The 26115-nt window shown below is 39.6% G+C and overlaps 1 long non-coding RNA gene across 1 annotated transcript in view; it reads left to right on the forward strand.

Annotated features, from left to right (window-relative positions):
• LOC128899505 (uncharacterized) overlaps positions 1-26115 on the forward strand; it is a 648463-nt gene that overhangs the window by 210628 nt on the left and 411720 nt on the right. The window contains exon 3 of the long non-coding RNA XR_008463115.1: positions 17615-17655. This is a non-coding gene — a long non-coding RNA (uncharacterized LOC128899505). The remainder of the gene's footprint in view (positions 1-17614; positions 17656-26115) is intronic.

The raw sequence follows: 26115 nt of genomic DNA on the forward strand, positions 1-26115 counted from the left end.
GGGTTTGTTTGTTTGTTTACTTGTTTTTTTGTTGTTGGTGGTTGGGTATTATTTGGTTTGTGTGTGTTTGTGGGTTTATTGTTTGTTTGTTTGTTTGTTTTAATACAAACTGCACTTTTAAAGTCACAATGCTGCTAATTGAAAGCTCTATTATAAGGCTCATTTCATTAAACACTAAAATGCAAGCACCTCCTGGGTGAAATGTGGCAGCTGTTAAATAGTGAACAGCAATACTGCACAAATGCTCAGGACAGTGAAAAAGAACATTATGTCTAATTGAAACTTCAGGAGAACTGCTAGTAGGCAGAATGCAATTATCCATACTGAAGTGTGTCCAAAATACTAGGGCTAACATACAAGCCTTTGACTAACTTTTTTTAATGTTAAGGGAAAGGGAAAATGAGTCTGTTATTGTCCTACATTAATGTGTAAATAATTAGAATTCTACATATTTGTTTCAAATCAAAAGAAGATCCTCTTTGGAAGAAAGTCCATTACATTACAGGATCAGAATAAATTTAACTTTGCAAGAAATTACATCCATTTAACTCCTTCAACACTTTTTTTTTAAAGTCGGTCTTTTCTGCACAAATTCTGAACCCAAAGCCTATGTACTGGCTCAGAAACACATCTCTTAAAGAGTAGTTTTTACACAATGATGTGACTTGAAGAGCATGCATTGATAAGAAACTACACTTTTCACTCCAGTGTGGTGCTATTAATATGGTGGTGTTAGAGGTGTTTTGGTAGTTCTGTTGTCCCCTTACCATGTGCTTTTATCACCACATATAGACTTGCTAAAATAAGCTTTTTGGTTACCTCTTTAAAGCATGGTCTTCCAAGTAAAAATGTTTCTTACGAGATTTTCTTTTTAATGCCTTAACATAAAGATTGTCCTTTATTTCATCTGCAAGGGGATCATCTCTGTATTTTGTATATGCTGTGTCAAACAATATAAACTTCCTATCCCACTGGTGTTAATGATATGCCAAAATTCACTCAGATTGAGAAAAAAACTTCATTTTAAAGTTATCACCTTCAATCTACAATTCTTCTAGAAGGAAAGTATTTGCAGAGAAGAGATGGGGTACATCATTCAATTTCTTTTACAGGACTGACACTGCTGTTTCTGAAATACTTCAGAAGGAAATAACACCAAAACTAGAAACAGAAAAGATAACTATGCAGTTGGAAAAGCTTTTCATTGTGATACATTACCAGGGGAGTTGCAAATAAAATGTCCAAACTAATTGAAGAGGTGAATGGAAAATGAGTAGATAAGCCATCTTGCAAAAAACACTATTACAAAAAAGGGCCATGCTTTCAATGAGGAAGGTAACTATATATTTTCATAGCTGTTTTACCAATCTTGAGAGGATGGAGAGAGACTGAAAACTCAAGACTATCTAGAGAGCTGGAGCCGTGTAGATGTGGATGAAAATAAAGACTTTAGTGAACTTTTTTGGGGCAAGAATATAGTGATGTAAACACAAAGATGTGTATAATAGAAACGTGTCGAGTAGATAGACCATCTCTAGGTGTGTAGAAAACAGTATAACTTATGAGATGAAAATGTTTATGTACTGGTCATTGTCTTAATCTTGATAAATTTATGTGATAATAAAAAACTTTTCCTGGTGACATCTTCCAGAAATAAAATAAAATTTAAAGAAAAGATAGAAAATCTGTTCTGCAGATCTTCTTTGAGGTGTGTGATGACCTCAGGTCTGCACTAGGAAATGGAGATGCTTAAAGTCCTGAAGGGGTGCTGTGAAGGTGTCTGAGTCAGTGTAGCAAAAGTTAGCACTGTGTTTACTATGGTGAAAGCCAGAGAACAAATTATACTACTTGATTTTTTTTAGCCCAGTTTGAATTTGTTCATCCAGATGAACAGTGCTGTATGCATGTGTTTGGTGTGATTTTTTTGAGAATCTATACATCATATTTACATAAATGAAAAATATAAAATAAAGTAATAGAGAAAAAAAATTAAGCAGATGCCTAACTATTAGTATGGTAGAAGTATTCTTTCTTCAGTATTTGTTACATGTCTTGAGCAGAATACATACTCTCTATTAAAAATTAAAAATAAATCTAAAGCAAATATTACTTTACCATCCCCGTAATGGTATAGTGGTGTGACATTTTAAGGTCAGTGTTGTGGGCTGATGGTATGGTGCAGTTACCATTTTATCACTCACCAGTGCAATTCAGCTGCCAGAACTAATGCAGACCACTTAACACAGATGTTGATCCCCTACTCCTATCAGAGGTTCTGATATTCTTTTATGAACTAGTATACATAGAATACATAGAATACATAGAATAAACCAGGTTGGAAGAGACCTTCAAGATCATCGCGTCCAACCCATCAACCAATCCAACACCGCCCAAGCAACTAACCCACGGCACCAAGCACCCTGTCAAGTCTTCTCCTAAAAACCTCCAGTGATGGCGACTCCACCACCTCCCCAGGCAGCCCATTCCAATGTGCAATCACTCTTTCTGTATAGAACTTTTTTCTAACATCCAGCCTGAACCTCCCCTGGCGCAGCCTGAGACTGTGTCCTCTTGTTCTGGTACTGCTTGCCTGGGAGAAGAGACCAACATCCGTCTGTCTACAACCTCCCTTCAGGTAGTTGTAGAGAGTAATAAGGTCACCCCTGAGTCTCCTCTTCTCCAGGCTAAGCAACCCCAGCTCCCTCAGCCTCTCCTCGTAGGGCTTATGTTCCAAACCCCTCACCAACTTTGTTGCTCTTCTCTGGACTCGTTCCAGCAAGTCAACATCCTTCCTAAACTGAGGGGCCCAGAACTGGACACAGTACTCAAGGTGCGGCCTAACCAGTGCAGTGTACAGGGGCAGAATGACCTCCCTGCTCCTGCTGGGCACACTGTTCCTGATGCAGGCCAGGATGCCATTGGCCCTCTTAGCTGCCTGGGCACACTGCAGGCTCATGTTCAGTCTACCGTCAACTAGCACCCCCAGGTCCCTCTCAGCCTGACTGCTCTCCAGCCACTCTGACCCCAGCCTGTAGCTCTGCATGGGGTTGCTGTGGCCAATGTGCAGAACCCGGCACTTGGATGTGTTAAATCTCATGCCGTTGGACTCTGCCCATCTGCCCAGCCTGTCAAGGTCCCTCTGCAGAGCCTCTCTACCCTCCAGCAGATCAACTCCTGCGCCCAGCTTGGTGTCGTCAGCAAATTTACTGATGATGGACTCGATGCCCTCGTCCAGATCATCAATGAGTCAGTGTGGCCATAATTTTGACATTGCTATCACTGGACATTAACATAACTACTTTTTTTTGGCACTAGCAAAGTCCTGTAGCGATTTCAAAAGAATAATGTTAAAACATACTTTTATGAATATGATGTAATACATATAAGATGAAGAGCTATTGCATTTATTAAGTCCTTACAAGTATAATTATTGAGAATTACTTTGTATCATATGACAGAATCACAAAATATATCTGGTTGGAAAAGACTTCAAAGATCATGAAGTCCAACCCAGCACTGAAGTGTCAGCACTAAATCATGTCCTTAAGCACCAGATGCACATGCTGATAGAAGCCCCCGAGGGATGGTGACTGCCCTCAGTAGGCAGACCATTCTAATGTTTGGGAACCTTTTCAGTGAAGCCTCCCCTGGTACAGCTTGAAACCATTTCCTCTAGTCCTGAACCTTGTCATCAAGGAGAAGAGGCTTGACCCCTTCTCTCTCCAACTTCCTTACAGGTAGCTGTAGAGAGCAATGAGGTCTCCCCTCAGCCTCCTAATCTCCAGACTCAACAACCCCAGCTCCCTCAGACTCTCCTAATAGGTCATGTACTCCAGGCCCTTCACAAGCCTCATTGCCCTTCTGTAAACACACTCCAGCACCTCAATATTCTTCCTATAATGAGGGGCTGTCTTGATCCAGAGAGGGAAAGAGACTTAGTTCTTTTGAATATTCCTGTGTTATGAAATTAGAGGCACAAACAAGGCCATAATATCAACAGCGAGGCTATTATGCTTTGGGATCTTTCTTTTGTCACTGCTTGTGGTTCTCTGTAAAATTTTCACTGCTTTTCCATTTAAACTTTCCACCAGTTTTACAATCCGTTTGTCTGAGTCTCATTTTTTGCCCGTGGTGGGAGAATTGGCACTTCAACCCACCACAGGGAGGGAGAGATCCCAAAGTCCAAGTCCAAGTCCAAGTCCAAGCCCTTCTCTGAGCAGCCTCTTCAGCTCCATGAGTTGCACCAGGCAAAACTTAGGATATGGAGAGAGGGTTCCTCCTGGACTGTTTCTTCTAGGCAACATGGTGATGTTTCTGTCCTTTTCTCTCCTGGTATTTTCTTCATTTTTCTTCAAAGCAGCATTGCCCAGGTCTAGTTGTTCAGATCTTCTATACAGTTTTTCACAGATGTGTTCATGAGGTGAATATGCATATTCCAGAGTGTATCAATAGCAGTGGCCTCTTCCCATTATTTCCAGGGCAGCTGCAGTCTGGTGAGCAATCTTTATGCTTTGTGTCATCCTCCCCTTCCAGGTAGATGATGAGTAGAGATGTTCTTGTCTATGCACATTCCAGAAAGTCATTATCCAGTGGTGACTGCCCAATACACATCAGCTATTGTCTAGGCAAGCAGCAAAGGTCATTTTATCTTTGTTGAGTCATGTCAAGAGAGACAAGATTTAGTCTCTCACAGGGGCCCAGAATTGAACTCAGTACTCAGGATGTGGACTCACAAGTTCTGAATACAGGGATTCCACTGGAGTCCTGCTGACAAAGTGTTTCTAATAGAAGCCAGCATGACACTGGCTTTGTTGGTCACCTGGGCACAGTGCTGATTCAGTCTACTATCAACCAGTAGCCCCAGGTCCCTCTCCACGTGGCAGCTTTCCAACCACCCATTGCCAAGTCTGTAGCTTACCATGGGACTGTTGTGACCCAAGTGGCACTTGGACTTGTTGGCCAGTCAAATGCATCCTTCTGTAAAACCTCTGTATCCTCTACCAGATTGATGGAGCCACCCAGTTTTGTGCCGTCTGCAAACGTACTGAAACCCCTCATCCAGATCATTAATAAAGATATCAAAGAGGACAGGCCCCGGTATTGAGCCCTGGGGGACATAACTAGTGACTGGACACCAGTCAGATTTAACTCCATTCACCACCACTCTTTGGGCCTGGCCATCCAGACAGGTTTTTTTATCCACAGTAGAGTGCACTTATCCAAGCTTTGTGCCATGAGTTTGTGAAGGAGAATGCTGTGGGAGACAGTGTCAAATGCTTTAGTAAAGTCTAGGTAGGCAATGTCCATGGCACTTCCCTCATCCATTAGGTGTGTAATGTTATTGTAGAAGGAGATCAGATTAGTCAGACAGGACCTGCCTTTCATAAACCCGTGCTGACTGGGAGTGATCATCTGCTTGTCTTTTATATGCTGTGTGATGGCACTCAGGATGACCTTCTGCATTACCTTTCTTGGCACCAAGGTCAGATTGACAGGCCTGTAGAAATGTGCATCATCTTTTCAGCCCTTTTATATGGGTGTCATATTTGCTAGCCTCCAGCTGTCTCCCTGTTTACCCTGGACTGTTGACAAATAATAGTGAGAGCCTTGGTGATTGCATCTGCTGTCTCTTTAAGTACCCTTGGGTGGGACCCATCCACTCACACAGACCTGTGTGCGTGCATCTGAGTGGCACAAATAGGTCATTTATCATCTCATCCTGAACTGTGGGGGCTGAAGTGTGCTCAGGCAAAGTTCAGCAGTTCAGCCTTTTCCTTGGCTGTGGTAACAAGATTCCCTTGTACATCCAGTAGTGGGTGGACACTCCCCTAGCTCTTCATTTATTGTTAACATAGTTGTAAAAGCACTTTATATTATCTTTAATGACATTGGTCAGATTGAATTCTAGTTGAAATTTGGCCTTTTTAATTTTCTCCTACATAGCCTTGTAAGAGCCTTCTACTCTTTCTGAGTTGCCTGCCCCTTCTTCCATAGTCAGCAGACTTTCCGTTTCTTCCTGAGTGCTAATCAAAGCTGTCCAATTAGCTAGACTGGTCTTCTGACCCATTGGCTCATTTTTTGATGCATTGGGACAACTTGTTCCTGTGCCTTGAAGATTTCCTAGAATATGTGTAACCACAGAATGGAAGTTAAGTATAGTATGATAATGCAGAAAATTTTACATTTTCTTTAAGAATATCTCTACTGAACTTGAAGAACTCACTGTTGCTTTAATTTTCTGCATATTTATGGTTAAGAAATTGTTTACGAATATAAGAAAAGTAAATAAATTTAGTGATTGGGCCTGATCTGCATGCTCCAGTGAGCTTCTCACCTCTGGACTATCAAATTTAAGGCCTATGTGTTCAAATTAATACTGATATAACAAATCAGGATGAAATGTCTAGAAGATGTTAATAATTAAGCCAGTGAATATTAGTAACCTTTTTATGGGCCTGACAATAATGGAAAATGTTAGAATTAGACAATGAACTGTTGGTCTGTGTTGCTTAGGTAGAAGACAAAGACTTAAAGCTTTTCTTGGAGTTAGTCAAGACTATAAGAATACAATGACATTCAATTTAACTTATGTCACTTCTTTATTTCATACAACAAAACTGCTATACAAGTCTTGTCTGAGTGAGTCTCATGGCCTTTTTTGTACGTGCTTATGAAGTTAAGTCAGGATATTGCTGAGATTTCTCTGTGTTTTTCTCTATTTATTAGAGTGAGAATGGAGAAGACTAAGTATTTGACCCAGCTTTCTTATTCTGATAGAAAGCTGAAGATGTGATACCTTTAACTCAGTATTAAATATTTGTGTTAGATAATACTTAAGTGAAAAGGAAGATTATTCATCCTTCATTCTTTCAGAGATCTATTATTGTTTTCAAAATGTCATTTAGTGGTAACATAAATTAATAGGATTTTGGCAATCGATATGCTGTGATTAGAAGCAATTAATTTCAGTCCTAATTTTACATCCAGCTAGAAAATATTTAACAAATTGAATTCTGCTTTTCTGTGTACTATTTTCTATAAGGAAAGTCACAGACAGATATGAAATTAGCCATGATACAATGCAGATTTCTGGATCCCAAGGGAGCATTTTGAATATATTTTCCTCTTTTCCCTCTGCTGTGGGTTAATAATGTGTTATGGACCCAAGTCTTGAAGAGTTCTTTTCTGTTTATTTGCATTATGTAAGTGTTTATAAGCTATTCATCTGTTAATACCACTTCATTCTCCCCTTGTAGAAAGATATTGGTATACTTAATATCTCTTCAGTTTATGGACCCCGTTCTGAATTCTGTTCTTTGCCAGTGTATGCATTTGCTAATAATTGACAAGTCATTGGAAAGAATTAAGTAATCCCTGGCTGCCCTTAACGAAGAAGATCCTTAAAGGCTGAAAAACTGAAATAATGCACATTATCTTATCTTGAAATTCCTAATAAATCAATGTGAGGCAAACAATATACTAAAGGTTAAATACTACATGTCTTTCAACAGTAAGTGTATTTTAAAGATAAATTTATATTTTATATATTTTCTTTTAATTTCATCACAATTTGCCTCAGAAAATAAGTATTTTATATTACTGGCTGACACTTCACAGTTGACACAAGTAAATATACAATCGTGAGATCTAGTTTAAAGGCCTTTGGCTGCAACTTTATTAAGAAGTATTCCATAAATATTTTCTCAGTGGTTTTATAGCTGTGAAAGTAATATTTGCACATACATTATCAGACCTACTGTAACTGAGGTCACAAGTGTTCTATCAGCCCAAGTTAAATTAGATGCTTTTTATTAAGATGACTCCATAACAAATTTCAGAATAACTGTTGATGTCATTAACATCTGTCCAGTCATGCCAATACATCTTGAATTTTGATCCCTGAGATAAGGCTGCAATACAGTATTTTCAAAAGAATTAGCAGCTTGGAAAACATCAGAATACCTAACCCACACAAGTGTTTAGGTGACTTTGGAAATCATATTTATAAGAGTTACATGTGTAAACGTTTTGGCAAATCTACATTTATCTTTAGCATACTGAAATATCTTTCAAAAATGTTCTGTGTCTTTAATCTTGAAAAGGCATAAGACAAACCCAGACAAACCTGTGCCTTGGTACAGCAATATGGTGTCCAGAATAGCTTTTTCCCTTTTCTCTATTGTATATAGGATGGACATAAAATAAGTAAGGAATCTGGAGTATTACAAGTCTGCTATTTATACATTTTTTCCTACCACAGAAAATCTTATCATCCAAAATACTGCGGTTTTTGAAGAATAAAGCTGCTATGGCTTTTTTGCTGGTTCTACACATCATTAAAGCAGCGGAAGTATGAAATACCTCAAGCATAGTGTTGATCAAATGAAGTGGGTGAGAAGATTATTTTATGCTCAGGTGTAAAGTAGTGGACAGCCTCCCTTAGCCTTCATTCACAAAGCTCCCAAAAAAGTCAAGCAAATTAGATCAAAATTAATCAATTGGAGGTTACCATAAATAATTTGAAGTATTGCAAAAAAATTAAGCTTGTTTTGTCCATTGGTATAGGATATGTTAATGTAAATTTTTATTTCTTTGCTTGAATACATATAATTTTTAATACCCTTTGGACTTTTACGACTGAACCAAGTCATTTTACTATTTCAGTGTGAAAGCTTGTAATTTCTTTGTTTATTTTCATCTTTTGATCATATCAAATTCCATGGCTGTTTTCAATTGATACTAATATAATAAAGTAAGAAGAAATTAATTCGCATTGGCCAGATATCACATAGGTTACTCAGCTGCTGCAAAGAAATAAATTTGTTTTTTTAAATGATCAGTAAAAAGTCAAAACCCATCTTTGATCTCTATTTAGGTTCAGTGCATAGATTTTTTTTTTTTTTTTTTCATTTCCTTTCACTTTTCTTGACACTAATAATTTTGTCAGCAAGCCCCCTTGCATTCCTGTAGAATCCCACAGGAGCAAAGTCAATGGGAATAGGTCTCTGCTGAACAAAACAAGTGGAACAAGGATGTTCCTTTAAGAAGTGCACTTCCTGCAGTGGCCTTGCAGAACAGGTATGAGGCTCTGCAGGAGGACCTGGCTGTCAGCAAGGATGAGGAAAGGCGAGAAGCATCACCAAAGCTGATTTGTCCCAGGCTGGCCATAAAAACTGACCCTGAAAAGTCATTGTAGTCATTGTAGTAGGAGACTCCCTGCTGAGTGGAGCTAAAGGCCGAATGTGCAGACAAACTGCTCCATAGTGAGGTCTGCTGTCTCTCCCTGGTGCCAGGTAAAGGATGTCATAGGAAAACTTCCCATCCTTGTGAGGCCTTCAGATTATCACCTGCTTCTGGTCATTCAGGTGGGTAGTGATGATGTAGCAACAAGAGGCTCACAATCAATTAAAAGATATTTCAGGGCCTCGGGGCAACTGGTAAAGAGATCAGGAGCTCAGGTTGTGTTCTCTGCCCCCTTGACATCAGTGATGGATGAGGGAATGTATAGAAAGAGCCAACAGATCAATTCACAGCTCCAGGTCTAGTGCCTTTGAAAAGACTTTGGATTTTACCATCGCAGCTCTGTATACAGGGCTCCAGAGCTGCAAGTAACAAATGGGCTGCTTGTCCCAGAAGGGGATAAGGAATCTGTGGCAGGAGTTGTCATGGATCATTGACAGGGCTTTAAATTAGATTTGAAGGGGGAACAGATTCATAATCTCATGTCTGCCTGTGACACACAGTGGGGCAGCACAGCAGGGGCAGAGGGAAGAGTACTAGTAAGGGCTCTCAACCTGTGGTCCTGAGGCAAGCCAGGAACAATGCACCAAGACACCCCAAGGGAATCAAGGAGGATACACCTAAGAGAGTTGTGATGAAGAGGTTGTTAAATTTATTAATATGAAATATGAATTATGAAAATATATTTTTATTAATTATAAAATTATTAATAACCAATGAATCACTAACTTATATTAATGTTCTAGTGCATGTTTGTGAAATACATTCTATAAGTGGCTTAGTGTTATGATTAGAACTTAATTCAACTATCTACAGACTATTTCTATATTTATATAACAAAGGGTGCAGTTCTGCTGCTTGGCCACTAGATGGCGACTCAGCGGGACGCGGGTGGCTCCTGGCTATATACAGCAATATTATAATCTTTCTATGCATCAGCAGTTACTCTGCTAGACACGGATACTTTAAACTGAGTGCTAATGGATGGAAAGCACGTGGAAGATACTCTTTAGCTGTTGTTTGTAGCAAGGTGGAGGTCCGGCAGACTACTGTCACTAGACTGGTTCCTAGTTGAATTGGATGGCGGCGTTGGGTTACTGTTTCCTCTCTCCACAGCAGTGGAGAGGGAATAATGGAACTTGGGCTTAGCGCAGAATCAGATTCCCTTCAGGACTCAGTCGATTCCCTCCAGACAACAGGGATCGGTCCTGCTTGGGGTTGGCCTGTGGGGTCAGCCCTCAGAGTTGGCTTGCACAACAGGGCAGGATGACGATTGCCAGTAGGTGGGCTCAGATGTTTCCAATAAGACAACAGCAGACAAAGGCTATGGGGTCGGCCTGACTATGGTGAATCTCAGGGCTGATGTAAATGGCCTTGTGGAGAGAATGTGGTTGCGTTAAGCAGCGGCTTATCGTTTACTGGGCTTAAAGGAATAGTGGGACGCTTGGAGTAGTCCTGGGTTCGGTGCAATATAGGCACAAACAGTGCTTTAGTCTTCCATGAGGTTTACAGGGCTCAGAGTGGCACATGAGGTGGCTCCTCTCCCACTATGACAGGGCTAGGCATATGTGGACTCGGTCTCAATCAAATCCTTTCTCCCCGGCAACTGGGCAAATCTTACCATTGTGGGCTGGTTCAATCCTCTGGTGGCACGGTGGGCTCTCCCAGTCAGTGTGACTGGCTGTGGCAATGCTGGGCTTCTCGGGCTCAGTGAAGGTCCTCCCTCTGGACATGATGCTCACGATTGCTTCTCACGATGCAGAGGCTTTCAGTATGCATGCATGTATGATAGAAGCTAACAACAATTAGCTCAATGGCAGAGGCTATGGCTCAAGAGTTGTCCTCTTGAGTAAGCACAGAGACAAAGTAAAAGAGGGGGCAACTTGTTTACCAACTGGGGTGATACTTACAGATTCCTCAAGGCTGGGCTTGACCAATGGGCACGCTCATAAACAACTGGCTTCAGCCTATAGAAAGCGTGAAGCTAGAATTATGCCCATACTTGGCATTTGCACGAGCACTGCGTGCGCTGGGTGCATACTGGCTTGGCTAATGCCTTGGCTTTTTGCCTTCCTCCTGAAGGAGGGGAAACTTGTCCACATGCTAGGACATGCTAGGATTCAATATTTGGGCATAATGTGCCTTCACCACAAGAGTGACACGGCCAGCCCAGCTGAAGTGCCTCTATGCAAATGAATGCAGCTTGGACAATAAATAGGATGAATTACTGGAAAGCCATGACATAGGGGCTATTACTTAAACTTGATGTGATGATTCCCATGACTAGAAAGTAGGGATAGATGGGTAAAGGCAGGGTAGGGGGGGGGGGAGACTTTGAAAACTTGCCTGGATGTATTCCTGCTTTTGGCAGGGTGTTTGGGCTCAAGGATCTCTGGAGGTCCCTTTCAACATCTAACATTCTATGATTCTATTATTCTGTAAGTGAAGGTCAGGTTTGTGACCATCTGAAGAATGTGACAGTGTACAAGTCCATGTGACTTAATGGGATACGTCCACAGGTTCTGAAGGAATTGACAGGTGAGGTCTCTAAACCACTCTATTATGTTCCAAAACCTATATCAGCCCAGTGAAGTCCCCACTGACTGGAAAAGAGGAAATACGATTTCAAATTTCCCATTTTCAAAAAGGGAAGAAGGATGATCTAGGCAACTGTATATTATAATAGATTTTATATTGATGGTAGATTTACCTTGAGCAATGCTTCCAGGACAAGATGTAAGCAGGCGGAGACCTTTATTACGTTATACAGCAAAGATATATAGTCTATCAGAAGGCACATGTGTCACATCTCAATTGGTCATTTTCTGCTGGCATGTGTGAACTTAAGGCATACAATAGGTTAAAATAACAAAACACCATTTCAATGCATCCAACCAAATTCTGCCCAGTTTCTCTCCTTCGGTTACAAGGTGTTTATGTTCCCCTCATAGTCAAAGACAAAACATAGCTTTCTCTAGTTCAAGCAAAGGCAAATCTTCCCTATAGCCTTCCAAAGCAATCCAAAAACAGCCTCTTCCCATGTCTCACCCTTTCTGTTTTCTAATAGAACAACACTTTTTATTGACCTTTCTAAAATTCATTGCATACATAGAAACAAGCAAGTTTAAACTAACTATATAGCAAAAGCAGTTTTGTTACTCAACGTGTCTAACAGACTGATGTTACCCATAAACATAGAACATAGAACACTCTAACAGAACTGGCATAATATATGGTTAAAGATGACAAAACATCCAGCTCATTTCAGTAACAAGCACACATTCCTTTCCACTTTTCTTATAAGGTCAGAACAGAAACAGAACAGTTGCTTCTCAGACAAACAGCTTCATCTCACAGCTTTGAACTTGCTTGTTACCTTCCTGATCTCTCAAAGAAGAACTTAGATCTCACTAGCTCAATTTTTTACGTTTTCCTCTTCTTATTAACAAAAAATACTTGATTAAGCCTGAATACACTGTTCACATGGATCAAGATACAAAGATCCACAAACACAGCAAACCCAATCTTCAGCACTGTCCTATACAATCTGCTTTAAAGGTATGTTACATTTTCATTTTTCTAGGATGCTCAAAAATCACAAAATTGTTTAATGTCAGCAAGATTCTCCTTGATCCATAAAGGTAGATCTGGCCAGACTCCAGCTCCACAGATAAAGAAAATAGTAGCAGGTAAACGGTAAGAGTGAAAAGGCTCCTTTGCTAGGTCAGAGGTCAGAGATGACATCTTGAATATTCATGGTTCTGCCCAATATAAAACTGAACATAACACAATAATGCATTTTTACTTATCATAATACTACTGATTTCTTGATGCTTTGTTTTTGCTAAGGAAAGGTACTGAGTCCTATTGATCCTAACTTTGGCCTAATGTTCTTTGTTCTTCTTTCAAATTTCTCCTAACGAAAACTTCCAGAATTCTTATATCCTCCATAAATTTTTTTAACAATTTTTGATTTTCAACTTCATGGGAAATGTTGTTTTTTCTTCTTCTTGATTCTTGTGCTGTCATTTGTTGAGATGATTGCAGTACTGAGTTGCAAAATTGGTGTTTCCAGGTGTTGACATGGGTTAGCTATTTCTTGCTGGTATCACTAAACCCTTAGTTTTTTCCTTTTTTTTTTTTTTTAACATAATCCTTATCTTAAAGCTATTATGACTACAAAGAGAACACTCCCCAAAACATTTCATTCTATAATATCTAGACAAAACTCTTAACTTATACTAATACCAAAAATCCCTAAAACACTTAAAAAACTATGTTAAAATTAAATTATCAAATCAATGTCAAAAAAGGATTAGGTTCAAAAGCAGGAAAGTGATAATTTACATTTAGCTCAGGTAGTTACAACTTTAACCTTGAAAAGTTTGAAAGTGTGAGTAACTCACAGGAGTGTAATTCAGCTTCTCAAGTAAATGAACTCAAAGCCTAACTTGCATGAACACAAATTGAAATAAACTTGTGTATTCTGATCTCTTGCTTATGTCTGGTAATTGTTTGTTTGCATGTATACCTGCTTGCATGCATTTTTGTGAGGTTTTGGTGCCTTTTTATTTTCTTTTCAATTGGTGGAGGACCTGGAATTTCCAATAGCTGCACATACAGAGCAGCAATAGACTATGTAATCAATTACATCATGAACTGACCACATACTATTTTCCATATAAGTCCTGATAGTGGTTTTTACTTTTATGTGTCTTCTGCTCATTTGTCTGTATTTCCAATGTTATATCTGAAACTCTTCATCCCAAACCAATTTCAAGTATTCATTGTTTAGACAGTCAAATTACTTGAGAAAAGTGTATTCTTCTTTATATGCATAAAGGAAAATATACTTCCTGAAAGCAGTCGTCTTCTGTTTGCATACATAAGATTCAGTATTTCTTACTATTCTAGGGCTAAATCTGAGACCTTTTTGCACTGCTATTGTAGATTTCAGCCTCCTAATTTCAGCCTCTGGTTTAGTATTTTAGGCCTTTTAGCCCTTAAAATTTCACACTTAAAAAAATCATAAGTTTTTCCAAGAGAAGCACTTGGAATACTTAAGTGAATGGTGCATATACAGGTTTCATGCTAGTGGTACATATATACCTGTAAGGGGTAAGCAAAATTGGTTTATAGAGCTTTTGAACACTTTTTTCTCCCTCAGTGCATGAAGATTTAAAATGTGCACATTAAAATGCTAGTATATATATTACATATGGTCAAATCACTTGTGAAGAAAGTGACAATTCTCAAATGATTCTGGTTAAACTTTCATCCTCTACTATGAAATATTTCAGAGTTCTGCAAAAACATATTGGAATTCTACAAATAAGCAGCAGGGACTGAGGTACAGGAAAGCTGGACTCAATGTGTCAGTCTAATGTGGTTGTTATCTAATTCTTATTACTTGAGTTCTACACTTTCACAGATTCACAGAATTATTGAGGCTGGAATAGACATCTGAGATCATCTAGTCCAGCCTATGGCATAAAAACAATGATGTCACTAAGTGCCACATCCAGTCTTTCCATAAACACTTCCAGGGACAGTGACTACACCATCTCCCTGGGCAGTCCATTCCAGTGACTAATTAACACTTTCCATAAGGAACTGCTTCCTAACATCCAATCTAAACCTCCAACCTAATATCCAACCTGAATCTTTGAGTTCTATTCTTTGAGGTCTAGTCAAAAATAAATACAAAAAACCACAACTGACAAGTTTAAATGTATAATGATATGTTTTATACAGCCTTGTCAACAGTTAATTTAAGTGCATTAATTATTGAGATTTTAGTTGAGTTGGCCTTTAAATGTCATTAAAATCTGGACACTGATTCAAACCTGGAAAAAATGGTTTGAGAATCCAAAGGTATATATTTGGAAATTGTGACCCATAGTACAAATATGGGACTCTGCTTCATTCCAAGCTTTCATTTGTGACATCATCTCATAGAATCATAGAATGGTTGGGTTTGGAAGAGATATCCAGAGATTGTCTAGTGCAACCCACCTACAGTGAGCAGGGACATCCTCCATTAGATCGAGTTGCCCAGAGCTCCCTGGAGCCTGACCTTAAATGTCTCCAAGGACGGAGTCTCCTCAGCAGCTTAGACCCCCACAAGTCCATGGGACCAGATGGGATCCATCCTAGGGTGCTGAGAGAGCTGGCAGATGAGCTGGCCAAGCCACTCTCCATCATTTTTCAGCAGTCCTGCCTCCCTGGAGAGATCCCAGATGACTGGAAGCTGGCCAACGTGGTACCCATCCACAAGAAGGGCCGGTTGGATGAGACAGGGAATTACAGGCCTGTCAGCCTGACCTCAGTGCCAGGAAAGATTATGGAACAGGTCATCCTGAGTGCAATCACACAGCACTTAGAGGATGGCCAAGGGATCATGCCCAGCCAGCATGGGTTTAGGAAGGGCAGGTCCTGCCTGACCAACCTGATCTCCTTCTATGATCAGGTGACCCGCCTGGTGGATGTGGGGAGGCCTGTGGATGTAGTCTACCTGGACCTCAGCAAGGCCTTTGACACCGTTCCCCATAGCAAACTCCTGGCCAAGATGTTAGCCCATGGCTTGGATGGGAGCACACTGAGATGGGTTAGGAACTGGCTGGAGGGCCGAGCCCACAGAGTGGTAGTGAATGGTGCCACATCCAGCTGGCAGCCAGTCACTAGTGGTGTAGACCAGGGATCAGTGCTGGGCCCCATGCTCTGTAACATCTTTATTGATGATCTGGATGAGGGCATCGAGTCCATCATCAGTAAATTTGCTGATGACACCAAGCTGGGGGCAGGAGTTGATCTACTGGAGGGTAGAGAGGCTCTGCAGAGGGACCTCGACAGGCTGGACAGATGGGCAGAGTCCAACGGCATGAGATTTAACACATCCAAGTGCCGGGTTCTGCACATTGGCCACAACAACCCCATGTAGTGCTACAGGCTGGGGTCAGAGTGGCTAGAGAGCAGTCAGGCTGAGAGGGACCTGGGCGTGCTGGTTGATGGTAGACTGAACATGATCCTGCAGTGTGCCAAGGCAGCTCAGAGGGCCAATGGCATCCTGGCCTGCATCAGGAACAGTGTGGCCAGCAGGAGCAGGGAGGTCATTCTGGCCCTGTACACTGCACTGGTTAGGCCGCACCTCGAGTACTGTGTCCAGTTCTGGGCCCCTCAGTTTAGGAAGGATGTTGACTTGCTGGAACGAGTCCAGAGAAGAGCAACAAAGTTGGTGAGGGGTTTGGAACACAAGCCCTACGAGGAGAGGCTGAGGGAGCTGGGGTTGCTTAGCCTGGAGAAGAGGAGACTGAGGGGTGACCTTATTACTCTCTACAGCTACCTGAAGGGAGGTTGTAGACAGACGGATGTTGGTCTCTTCTCCCAGGCAGCCAGTACCAGAACAAGAGGACACAGTCTCAGGCTGCGCCAGGGGAGGTTCAGGCTAGATGTTAGGAAAAAGTTCTGTACAGAAAGAGTGATTGCCCATTGGAATGGGCTGCCTGGGGAGGTGGTGGAGCTGCCATCACTGGAGGTTTTCAGGAGGAGACTTGATGGGGTGCTTGGTGCCGTGGGCTAGTTGTTTGGGTGGTGTTTGATTGGTTGATGGGTTGGATGCGATGATCTTGAAGGTCTCTTCCAACCTGGTTTATTCTATGTATTCTATTCTATGTATTCAACTACCTCCCTGGGCAACTTGTTGCAGTGTTCCACTACTCTCATGGTAAAAAACTTGTTCCTAACATTCAACCTAAATCTACTACTCTCTAATTTAAAACCATTGTCCCTTGACGTGTCACTACAGGCCTTCGTAAGCAGTCCTTTCCAGCCTTCCTGTAGGCCCGCTTCAGGTACTGGAAGTCTGCTATTAGGCTGCCCTGGAGTCTTCTCTAAGCTGAACAACTGCAGCTCCTTCAACCTGTTGTTGAGAAATGTTCCCAGACCCTTGTTCGTTTTTGTGGCCCTCCCCTGGACCCACTCCATCAGGTCCATGTCCTACTTGCATTGAAGGTACCAGAGCTGAATTCAGTAATCCAAGTGACGTATTACCCGACCACAGCAAACATTTAAACAATCAATTACGAAAATTGTAATTAAAAATATTCTCTGACATGATATTAAATTCATTATAAAATTTGTAAAAAAATCTCAGAGATATCAGATATAAAAAGAGAAAATAAAGAATCACTGAAGTACATTCCCACTTTTATTGCCAATTGCTCTTTCCAATTGGGTATGGCAATGTCTATGAGCCATAATCCTTTCTGCCATTCTTACAAAAAACAGATAAAGATGTACATGCATAAAAACAAGGTGTTTGACAAGGACTGCTACTAGCAGTAATTTTTAATTTTTTATTTTTTATTTTTTTTAGATATCTGTCCTGAGACACAACAGGATGTGCTTTGGAGAAGAGTAAGTAAAAAAAATTCCTTATCCTTGATCCTTTTTTTTTTTTCATTGCAATAATACCAATTGGTACCATGTCTTAAGTTTCAGTGAAATTAATCTGTTATGCATGAATTTTAATAACAATAAGCCACTCTTCCTGGGTCCTGTTTACCAAGTCCTACATTGTTTTTCCAAACATGACCTTGATTTCAGCAGGAGCTTTGCCTAAGCAACATTCCTTTGTCTGCACTGAATTTAAACATTACTGGTTTTAGTAAATTAATGTCAAATATTTAAGCATCTATGTGATCTAGGTGAGATCGTTACTTCAGGTAATTTTTCTCTAGATGTGAAAGAGGATGTATCTTTCTTACCAAAAAAAAAAAAAAAAAAAGAAAAAGGTACATCTTCCATATGTACGGACCATATGGAAAATTGGTTTCGTGTCTTCAGTTACCTGTAAGTCACTGATTTTTTCTTTGTCTTTGCCTGAATTGTCTAACATCTCTGCTGTTCTTGGAAAATTGTTTTTTGTTGTATAAAAATATGCTTAAGGCAATTTATGTCTCTCCTATAGCAAGAATTTTTTGTAACCATGTGGTTTTGGTATTGTTTTGTTCTATTTCAATAACAGCAGATTAAAGTGTCAGTCTCTTGAGGGAATAGCTTGAGCAGAAATGAACAGTGTCTGCTAGCTGCTTGATATTGAGGGAAAGACTAGCAGTATTATCTTTGCTATGTCAAGTCTCTACTGAGTTGAGAAGTTGTCATGCTGTTTTTCCACAGTAAAATTAATGCAATGTAAATAGTATTGTTTTTCAAGTGGTATGATGTGACATTACAATGCTGGCTACTAATCCATATCTCTATATTTTAAAGATTCCACAAAGTGTGTTTGAATGGAAAAAGTAAAATTACTATAAGCATGCAGTTATAAATGAAAACATGAGCACAGCTGACATTCCACATGTGGTTTCATGAGTCTAAGATTTAGATTGTAGGCCAAAGACTAACCCCATTTACAGAAGCTCTCTATCCAGGAAAGTGAATCTTGTTTCATTGCCACTGTGAATGAGTGATTTCAGTCACTTTAAAACTCACTGTGAAAAGTATTGATATATTTTAATGTAAATTTACTAAAAAATATGACTTAACAAGGTTTAATGAAAAAGTTCACTCTATCACTTGCTACATGGAAGAAACAATGGAAAATCAAATTAAAAATGACCTGGAAGGATTCTCACAGAGTCTGGAGATTAAAAAGAGTAAGGAAGATCCTCCCACTGAGCCACAGGATTCAGAGTTGGCCCCCTTTCTCCTCCTGATGGAGTTTAGATATGGCTAGACTGACTCTTAGTCACAGATTGATGAATTGTTTATATATAATGGAAGGGATACCGAGAGTAAGGAACATCTGCTGTTGAATAATAATGTTCAAAATACACATCCTTATTTTCTCAGAGAGAAGTCTAGGTGTGGTTGCATGCAGTCTTAATTGTAGACCTGGTCAATGGTTTATATAGGAATAATTTAGACACACGGATTTATTTAGTATTAAGTCAAAGTGCTATCAGTCTCCCACAAGGATCTGTTGAAACAGGAATTCCCACCACCTTTGGAAAGCAAGGTCCTTTTAGTATCAGGTAAGGAGTCTCAAACCTTGAAAAGCCTTCCTGCTCAATAGGAGAGTCTCCTGACATACAGTTCCATTGCTGTCCAGGAAAAACTCAAATTAGGCTCATTCAATGATCTGCCATTAGTGAAAGATCTTGTTGCTTCCTGAAGAGCCGTGTCTCAGCTCAAGGGAAGATCACCATCATATAGCTACTGCCTAGCAAGGAGATTTCAAAGGAGATTCACTTTAGTTGTCTTATATAAAGTCATAAGGGACATAGTGATTGCCTCACAGTTAAGTTGCATGCAATCATAAACGTATACAAAAGTCCTTGTGCCCACTACATTCTTTATTCCTTGATAAATCAGTCTTGGAGAAGCCATCTGTTATTCAAGCATTAATCACATGACTGGTGTTCCCAACTCATAGGCATTGATTCTCACTGGACCATTATGGTCCTTTGTGGGATTCCTTGAGAAGCTCTTGGCACAGTTATGACTTCTTTTGGAGCCTGGACCAAACTTTTGCAAATGTTTGTCACAACTGTACACACACACACACAAAATGCAGTGGGCTGAAAATAGAAATAGAGTAGAACAGAGTAGATGATCTGTGTCTAGTTCTTAGGGGAATATTTCATTTTCACTTTCCCCAAATATAAAAATAATCTCTTGCAGCCACTGAACTCACTTGTGGTAAATCTTCAATTCATTTCAGTTGTCACAGTTTCGTTCCATTCTGCAGAGTGGTATTAGTTTTCATCACTTCACTGCTTGAACATAAATCTTTATTACCTCAATTAATGAGTTTAATTTTTCTCCTTTCTTTTGATGTGGTTTGTGAGAATATACTATACTTCCAGTCACATTTAAAGGGTACTCTAAGAGGCATTTATCATAAACTCCTCAATTTGGGAGCTATGCTGCTTGCATTACTGTTAAGAAACTGATGTTTTACTTGATTCACAAATGTTTTGTTCTGAGGCCATTATTTGCTTTGCACTTTTGTTTCCTGATAATGCCTTAAAATACCTTCACTAGATGTGCACAGATAAAGTTTTGACAGGAGGAAGCAAGGCAAGAAGGGAAAATGCTGCTTTATTTCCTAATGTTATATTGCAAAGGGGACATCATTTATAAGCAAACTCTGAACCACATGTTTAGATGTTAGGATTTCCTAGAGATATTTTTCAGACAGAAGTCTGAATGGATGCAGTTTACTTCATATAGCTGTGAGTTAACGCTAGCAAGACAACTCTGGCAAACTAGGAGGGAAAGGGATCATTAACAGCAAGTGGATTATATTAAAACGTAAGATATGGTGCTTTATAGAAACAACAAAACTTTTACACTTATTTTGCCTAATTACTGCTTTTACAATTTTAGAGTAAGAAAAGGGAATAATGTCAATAACAAAAACTGCATTGTCTAATTTAGAATTATTTCCCCTTTTCTTTGAACATGGAAAATACCACACATATTTGGATTATTTGCCTTACCCAGAATCAAAACTATCAGAAAATATTTCATAGAATGACATATGATAATTGTAAAATTGTGGTTCATCTAGTTAAAGCTGGACTGACTTCACTTGAATGCAGAGCACCTTAACAAAATAAAGGGTTTTTTAGTTAGTCTGAGAAGAGTCTTTACACTTAGAAAGGATGCTTTAAAAAGGATCAGCTTTAGAATATGAAAGTGTTTTTCCAGAAAAATAAAAATATATACATCCATTTTTCATTGTGAATATGAATCTAGACCATCCTTTCATATGATTTTCAACAAAATTCTATGAAACTTTGGCTTCAACTGATCAATTCTGAATTAAGGTTCAATGTGTTCACTTTTTGAGCAATGTAATGGAAATTTTAGTGATCTTTGGGGCTGTAGAGGTTAGTATGCTTCAGTTCTTCCTGCTTAGAACAGAAAGTTCTCTAGTGGCCTGTTAAAAATTTTTGTGGTTTTTGTATTACATTATGTATGTTATAATTAAAGACAATTTAATAGCATTTCTAATACATTTTATTTATTACAGCTAAGTAACTAGAAAGATGTTAGTGTTATTTCTAATTGTAAACGAAAGAAATAAGAGAACAGGTTACCCTTATATGTGCTAAATTCTGTGAGATATTTAGTGAAATATATCTACATCCCACCTAAATATCACAGGAAAAAAACCACAAATGACAGAGGTATAAGGTGGGAATAACAGTATAGCCTCAAAAAAAAAAAAATCGGCATATGTATTAAATGAGAGTATCCAAAACACTCATTTAGAGTACAGTATCCAATACCTGTTTCATTTTTAAACACAGACCTAGATAGAGGAAGAATAGTTCTAACTCAAATCCAGAGATTTCTAGTGATGAGGAGATAGGAGAAAGAATTAGACCTAAATGGGCTATCCGTAAAGCGTCTTTGATCGGGGCTATTGGGTGATTCTGGCAATCAGCCAGGAGCAGCAGTAGCTCCTAGGATGGCAGCCACAATGTACTCAGCAGCCATTAGGGAGGCAAAATCATTTCCTTCTTCATCGGCAGGACTGGAAGTGTCCTCTGCAGCAGCTGCTTTGTCTCAAAATCTGTCATTTATTAAGACCATCACTGGATACTGAAGAAGCAGGACAGCAACTAACGGAGGTGCTTCTGAACTTAAAGAGATCCTTAAGAGAGTCGCAGCAGAAGCATGAGGACAGCCACTTCAGCAAGATGACACAGATGAGGAGGATGATGACATCAGAATGCTAGCGCCCCCAGGCAAGAGATAAGACATGTGAGGAAGGATTACATCAGAGCAGAGAATGAGCCAATTCTAACTTGGCTTGGCAGATGTTTCAATACAGGTGCACCAGCTCTAGTAGTTGGAGACAAGTCAGATCTCAGCTAGGAACTTTCTCAAAGGATAGTGGAATAGATAGACATCTAGGCAGGTGTCTTGGTAAGGTTTCTCTGTGGACACACCTTTTAGTGGCAGCTCTTACAAGATACCCATCCAGAGATGACCTTCCATGGAACCCTGGAATACCATGGATGAGGGAATTAAGTATCTGAGAGAGTTTGGTGTGAGAGAAGTGCTCCATGGTGATCATGAAACTCTGAATCCTGCTGCAATTCCTGTAGGAAGTAGTCTTGCCAAAAAGCTCATCAAACTTGCTCCTCCTAATTATGCAACTATTTTGGCAAGCAGAATTGTGGCAAGAAATTATGGTGGAGCTCCTCCTACGACTCGCCATTTCACTGACAGAATGAGACAACTGGAGGATAGTCTCACAAATATTTCTTTGGTTTCATCCATTGAAACTCTGTCTGGAAAAACTGAGAATTGCATGAAAGAGCTAAAAGATTCCATATCCAAAAGTGACACAAGGAGATAATTCCAATTCTTCCTCCAGATGGATACAAGTTTCAGCTGTTAGGAACAGATGTCCTCCAAAGAGATCATTCCAAAACAGATCAAACCAAAGCATACCACAGAGGTAATCACGTGGGAGTATTTGTATAACTCTGTGTGATCAGTTTGGTGAGAACATGAACAGATGGGATGGTCAACCAACTTCTAATCTATTCAGGAGACTAAGGGAATTGCCGCATGGCAGAGCCCGAGGTAGCAATACCAGAAGGGTAGCTGTTACTTCTGCAGTTTCCCAGAACAACTCTAATAGCTCCAACAGTGATTCCAATTCCAACACTGGATGCTGTGCTAACTGCACATGTGGACATATTCTCCATAATTAGGGGTGCCCTGCCTCCCGCCAGGGGGAGGAGAGGGATAATGGAGATAACAGAATCTATTGGGATGTGTACATTCAGTGGCCTGACACTTCAAAATTTCAGAAGTATAGGGCCTTGGTTGACACAGGAGCTCAGTGTACCATAATGTCATCAAATTATCAGGGATCAGAGCCTATAACTATTCTGGGAGTCACTGGTGGATCTCAAGAGTTAACTAAGATAGAAGTTGATCTAAGTTTAACTGGTAAACAGTGGAAGAAGCATACAGTTGTGGCAGGACCTGACGCACCTTGTATTTTGGGAATTGATTTTCTGAGAGAAGGGCGTTTCAAAAACCCTAAGGTTTACAAATAGGCTTTTGGTGTAGCATCTGTATAAACTGATGGACAAAAATTGAAGCTGTCTATTAGACCTGAGCTCTCTGATGAATCTGCAGTTGTGGGACAACATGAGATAGAGGACATAAAGTTGTCAGTTGCTTCTCAGACTGTGTGTCACAGACAATACAAACCAACCATGACTCTTTGTTGCCCATTCAGAATCTGATTCCTCAGCTGGAAAGTCAGAGTCATGAGCAAAACTCATTCACCTTTCAACAGTCTCCAAAACAGTGTCTACATCTATGTTTTTTTTCCTATGAACCACTTCAGTGTCTCCTTAAGTATTCAAGAGTGACTATAAAAACAAAAACCCAAACCACTTATTTGATTTTGTGTGTACAAATCATTCATAATTGAAAAGAACAGAATTAATCCGGTTGGAAAAGACCTTTGAGATCATTGATTCCAACCCATCACCCAACACTATCTAATCAGCTAAATCATGGCACCAAGCACCCCATCTAGTCTCTTCTTAAACACCTCCAGTGATGTTGACTCCACCATCTCCTTGGCCAGTCTATTCCAATGGCCAGTCACTCTTTCTGTGAAGAACTTCTTCCTAACATCCAGCCTAATCCTCCCCTGGTGCAGCCTGAGACTGTGTCCTCTTGTTCTGGTTCTAGTTCCCTGGGAGAAGAGACCGACCCCCACCTGGCTACCACCTCTCTTCAGGTAGTTGTAGACACCAAAAAGGTCTCCCCTGAGCAAAAATAAACTTTGTTAGTCTTTTAAATACAAATTCTAAAGGTGATATGCCCTACATTACCACATCAGATAACCAAACCAACCGACCAAACAAACAAAAGCCACAAAAACACAAAAAGAGGAAATGCTATGGACATTATACTTGAAACCACCATCAGAAAAAATTCATTTGAGAGAGCAATTTGCAGATAATTCTAGACAAGCAAAATGTGATATTTTGTCGTTGCCAAAGAGATAAATATTTTGCATTAAGCAATATAAACAACCATATTATTTTCATGGCAGAATTTTGCCTGTTTATTCTAATGTTGTGGATCAGGCAGCCAAATTATTTTCTTTCTTTTCCAGCCTCAGTGTTTCTATGTTTACTTATAAATCATTTCTAAATATATTGTTTTGCCAGGTTTATATTGCTAAGGAAAACTTTTTACAAAGACTTGGCTCTGTGTGATTTGAAACTTGATCTCAAGAAAAAAAGACCAAGACCACTAATCAAATATTTAAAAAAATAAAAAAGAAAAATCCGAAATAATCTTCTCTACTTTATAATCATAATGTCAGGAAGTTCAATATTTCTGCTCAAACATAAAGGCTGGTAGAAATATTTACCAAAGGCCTTATGATGTTTGCAGCCGACTTTGCTGAAGACAACATTTATAAAACCTTCACAGAGTCTGGCAGGTGCTGTGCAGTCTCCTGGGTGTTATTCAGATACTGTCTTTCATTTGAACTTCAAACCTTTTTTTCTCATTTTAGAGACAGCATTTTAATAGGTTTTGCAAATTGAAACCATTTTTATTTATGTCATTATAATACCCACTACAAATTTACTTTTGGGAGGTAAATGCCAGCAAAGCTAATGAGTATTACAATTTTTAAGAGTGGAAAAAACCCAAAAAGTACAGAAGTAGGATGAATAACACAACGAAATAAAACTTGTGACCTGTGCCATATTCTTCTTCCCTACTTTTTTTCTGAATAAAGCAAAGGCAGATATTTTTCAGTACTTCCATCTTTCAATATCTAAAGTCCCACAGAGAGTTTATTGTGCTAGAAGTAGGAAAAAAAAATATTGTGTTTAGTGAGAGTTAGTTTAGCAACAAAAATCAATTAAGAATTTCATTTTGAAAGTGAAAAAGAAGATCCAAAGATAAGAACTTTAATAAATTTTGCTTTAAAATTCCACAAGTACGTGAAAAACATAGATTCCAGCTATCTAGATTTGTAGTGTGTGTACACTTGAGAAAAAAAACAGGGAATTTAGAAACGATATGAAAATGGTGTTCAGAAAGAGGATTATTAGACAGGTATTTGTAAATTACCTCTCTTTTGATGCTTTTTGTATTTAAAGAATGTATTTACTTCCATGGTAGAACATGAAGTAAGCTCTACGTAAAACAAAACAAAAAAATCATTAGCAAAATATAGGTGTTGTGAATATGCCCTCAGCAATGAGGGGCAGATATACCAATTAATATATATACATTAATAGTTTATTTCTATATATACAAACTCTGCAACGGGGTATTTACAGTCACCCTTCACAGGTATTGATATTCAGTTAGTGGAATTACCTTTACAGAATGTTTATGTATAGGCACTTCAAACAAATTAAATGATTCACAGAACTTAGAATTGAAGCTGATTTGGAAAGCGGCGGGGGAGGGTTTGGTCAGTGACCAGCAACCCTCCACCTGGAGCAATTTGAATGCTACCCTAACTGAAATTCTAGAAAGAAAAGCTTGGCTTACTCACAAGCTGAGAACTTCATGAAATCTTCCCTTGATAATATGTTTATAGTCCGGAGAACGTGGCACGGATATGCCGTAATAAGGAAATAGGTAATGGCGCTGACTGCGTGGCTGTGCCGCGTGGCTGCTGCTTCTCCCAGAACACAAAGCGGGGGAGCTGTGGCAGTTCAGGAACGCTGGTTCACACGGCCTACCAGGTTTTCTCCTGTGGCGATGGATCACGCAGCAATTGATCCCACGGTGTACTGTCCATGGCACTGCATGCAGCTGGGTGATGGTGGCAAAGTACTGTGAGGCCTCTTG

This window comes from Dryobates pubescens, chromosome Z, assembly GCF_014839835.1.
Source record: "Dryobates pubescens isolate bDryPub1 chromosome Z, bDryPub1.pri, whole genome shotgun sequence".
Taxonomy (NCBI): Eukaryota; Metazoa; Chordata; class Aves; order Piciformes; family Picidae; genus Dryobates; species Dryobates pubescens.